We start from the raw sequence: 3,828 nt of genomic DNA, 5'->3' as shown, positions 1-3,828 counted from the left end.
CTCTCTCACCGAGCCATGGCTCTTCCCAACACTGTTCTCATCTGAGCTGTAATGCTTCTCCCTTATTTCTATTATTATTTGTGGTTATGGTTATAGTGCCAGGATGGGAATCCAGGTGCCTTCCCAAGGTTGTCGGACTCTAGCTCCCATCAGCCTGGCCAATCGCTAGGGATGACGAGAGTGGCAGTCCAAAACATCTAGAGGGCCGCACAGATTTCCCAACCCTGTTGTAGATAATAGAAAACCTTAAAACTAGCACGAAAGGGGATCTAACTGGGCTCATGCACATCATGCCAAGCTCTGGCCAATGCATCAGCCTGCACTAGATCCTTCTACCCTGGTTCAATGTGCTCAGCAGCAAGCCAGTGGAACAGGGAGCAAAGCACGACCACAGAAAAACCACAAAGTCAAAGTGGAATTGGAATGAATGCGCCATTGATGTACACCTCTCAAAAAACATGTACTGATTTACTGGATTGCTGCTGAACAAATTGAATCAGGCTCGAAGGATCCTATACATGGGCCAGAATTTGGCATGATGTGCATGGGCTCCAGCTGGATTTCCTGATTAACACAGGGTAACTTAAGGACAGCACTAGGATGTTGCTGGTGCTTCTCCCTATAAGGAAACACTTTTGGGGGGGGGGTTGGAGGGAATAAAACTGTTTTTCTCCCTCTCCTATAATAGAATTTGAGGCCACCCAATGAACTGGCCAGACAGTAGGTTCAGGATAGGCAAAATAAAACAGTTCTTCACTCAGAACAGAGTTTATGGACTTCATTGTCCCAAAGTATTGTGAGATGAAAAATAAAACCAAAATAATCAATCAATCAAATAAATAAATAATGTTTCAATATCCTACCCTTCTACTAAAAGTACGAGCAGCATACAGCCTAATCATAAAGCCATACAGCCAATAAAAATGCAAGTACAACAAGCAATTTTTAAAAGCAACAGTAAAGAACATATAATATATCCAATACTTTTAAAAACCTTACAGCAGCTAGGGTAAAAGATGTCACCCATTGAAACCATCAGAAAGAACACTAGATGTGACACATCTGAAAGCCCACTGAAATAAAGCATCTTTGCATTTCCGGTGAAAGAGACACAAAGAAAAAGCTGGATGGATTTTTGACTGGCAAAGCCTCCAGAACTGCAGGGCCACCACAGAAAAGGACCCAAATTTTGTTTTCTCTTGCTGAATCACAAAGAGGTAGCATAAAAGAAAGGCTTCCAGCACTGATCTTAATTCCCAGACCCTGGTGGCTTCAATGCCCTGCAAACAAGGATGAGCAACTGTCGTCCCTTGACTGCTGGCCACATTGGCTGAGGTAAAATCAGAGTCCAGCCAACCATTGCTAGAGGGATGCCCTATCTCTATTTTAATTTAGACAAATTCATGGAGGAAGTCTATCAATGGATGATGATGATGATGATGATGATTGCCCGCCCTTCACCCAAAGGTCACAGGGCAGGTTACAACAAATTTGAACACATAATTAAAAACAACCAAAACAACATCACAGAAAATAGGTTGGGTCCCAAAAGTATACATCTCAAGTGTCAAAGGCCAGGGTAAAGAGGGGCGTCTTCACATTCGCGGAAAGTTGTACAATGAAGTTGCCAGGCACACCTCAGTGGGGAGAGAGTTCCACAGCTTGGGGGCTGCCACAGGGAAGGCCCCCTCCTGGCTGCCCCCGAACTCTTGGCGGAACTACCAAAAGGGCCCCCTCTGCTGATCTCAACACCCAAGAGGGTCTGTAGGGAAAGAGGTGGCCTTTCAGATATTTAATGTCATTTAGGACATGAAGCACTAATGTGAGCACCTTGAACTGGGCCCGGAAACAAACTGGCAACCAATGCAGCTGTTGTAAAACAGGAGTTATCTGAGTTCTAAAATGAACCCCTCCAGTAATCTGGCTGCTGCATTTTGGACCAGTCGAAGTTTCTGTTATCTTCAAAGACACCCCCCCCCCCCCGTAGAACACATTGCAAAAATCCAGTCTGGTAGGGTTTTAAATTGTTTAAAAATTTTAAATTGTGTTTTAAATTGTTTTAAAAGATGTGTTTTTAAAATTGTATACTTGTTTTAACGTTTTTAGTTACTGTAAGCCGCCCAGAGAGCTTCAGCTATGGGGTGGTATATAAGTACAATAAATAAATAAAATAAATAAGGTGGAAATATGGAACCTCCAACTTCAGGGGCCATATATCTGTGAATACCTGAGGCTAAGAGGAAAACAGTGGAAATGGATTATTGTCTTTATGCCCTGCTCGTGGGCTTCCCAGAGGCATCAAGTTGGCGAATGTGAGATACAGGATACTGGACAAAGTCGATGTTGGCCTCATCCCAGTATACTGGGAGAGGTTACACAATGTTCCCTTCTCACCATGGAACAATTAAGCATGCCTTCAAGGTGACAGGCCTATGGCCATACTACCTTGAACACGCCCGAACTTGTCTGATCTCAGAAGCTAAGCAGGGTCAGGCCTGGCTAGTACTTGGATGGGAGTCCGCCTGGGAATGCCGGGTGCCGTAGGCTTAGAGGAAGGCAATGGTAAACCACCTCTGAATACCTCTGACCAGGAAAACCCTATGACTATATCCAAAAAAGATTCATAGGGTTGCCATACGTCGTAATCGACTTGAAGGCACATAACAACAAATCAAGGGGACAGATGCAACACCAGGTGTCACCTTGCGTAAAGGCTTCATGAGGGCAGCTGGCCATGCAGTGGCACCACTGTGGCCGCATCTCCCTGATGGCCGCAGCCTTATGTGGCAAAATACACATTCAGCCACTGACTGTCACTGGCAAATGAGTGATACGTCACCCTGGGTGACAGCCCCTGCCAGCCAAATTTCTTACACAACAGTATTGGAGAAAGGAGGTCTGAGAACTTCAGATTTTAGCAACGGTAGCTGCAAATATCCACAACCATTCTGAACTTGGCCAAGGGGTAGTGGTGAGCCTAGAACTGGGAGGTTTCCCTGAGTGTTGAAATGTCCTTATGGCAGTCCTTGCCAACCTCTAGATGTTTGGGACTACAACTCCCATCAGCATGGCTATGCTGGTTGGGGTTTATGGGAGCTGTGAGGGCCCCCCATAGTGTGTGGACTTGGGGCATAAAGCCCTGTTTAAACCCATCGGGAAACAGAGCTGGGGGGGGTCACACAGTTGCCCTAACCTTCTCTTTTCACCTTGCGACGTGCTAGATTAATATCTAAGCCGAAATCCCTTCTGTCTGACCGCATCAGAAATGTCACGGAGAGCGATCTTTGTGCAGCTGAAAATCCGGAGGAGGAGAGCCACACAGCTAATCCCAATTGTGGCAGTGGAGGGAAGAGAGTCTCTCCTAGGAAAGGAGGTGGTAGTGGAAGGGGGGTAAAATAAATACATACAATTCCTCCGAGTTCCCCCAATCATTGTGTAGGATTTGGGGAGATGTTATTCCTCCTGACAGACAAGGGCAATTATCTGCTATCCGCCAGCAGTTTTAGCCTAATTTCATTACTGCACTGCAATTCTTCTTTGGTTGCTAGTCTATCAATGTCTCCCAGAAAGGATTAGCCTGCACTTTCTTCATCTTCAAATGAATTTTAGCTGTCACTCCCTTGATGAATTGAACAGCAAGGGCCGCTATCCTAGCCGGGGAAGCGTGTCTGTGTGGCTAAGGGAGGGCGGTTGAGGGGGGGGGGGACCCAGGCAAAACTTGATTAAAATATACCAAAGTGTCATGAGGGTGGAGGAGAAGAAGAGAGAAGTAGAGGGGTCTGTCCTTGGTTAGAGGTGCAGGCCAGCCCAAGCTATTTCCACATTAAT

General features: G+C 45.8%; 1 pseudogene; it reads left to right on the top strand.

Moving 5' to 3' along the window:
• Positions 1-2,428: 2,428 nt before the first annotated feature.
• On the top strand, positions 2,429-2,547 carry LOC133373587 (5S ribosomal RNA; annotated as a pseudogene).
• Positions 2,548-3,828: the final 1,281 nt, after the last annotated feature.

Source organism: Rhineura floridana, chromosome 19 (assembly GCF_030035675.1).
Source record: "Rhineura floridana isolate rRhiFlo1 chromosome 19, rRhiFlo1.hap2, whole genome shotgun sequence".
Classification (NCBI taxonomy): Eukaryota; Metazoa; Chordata; class Lepidosauria; order Squamata; family Rhineuridae; genus Rhineura; species Rhineura floridana.
Note: the sequence above shows the minus strand (reverse complement) of the source record. Positions and strands in the feature narration are given on the sequence as shown.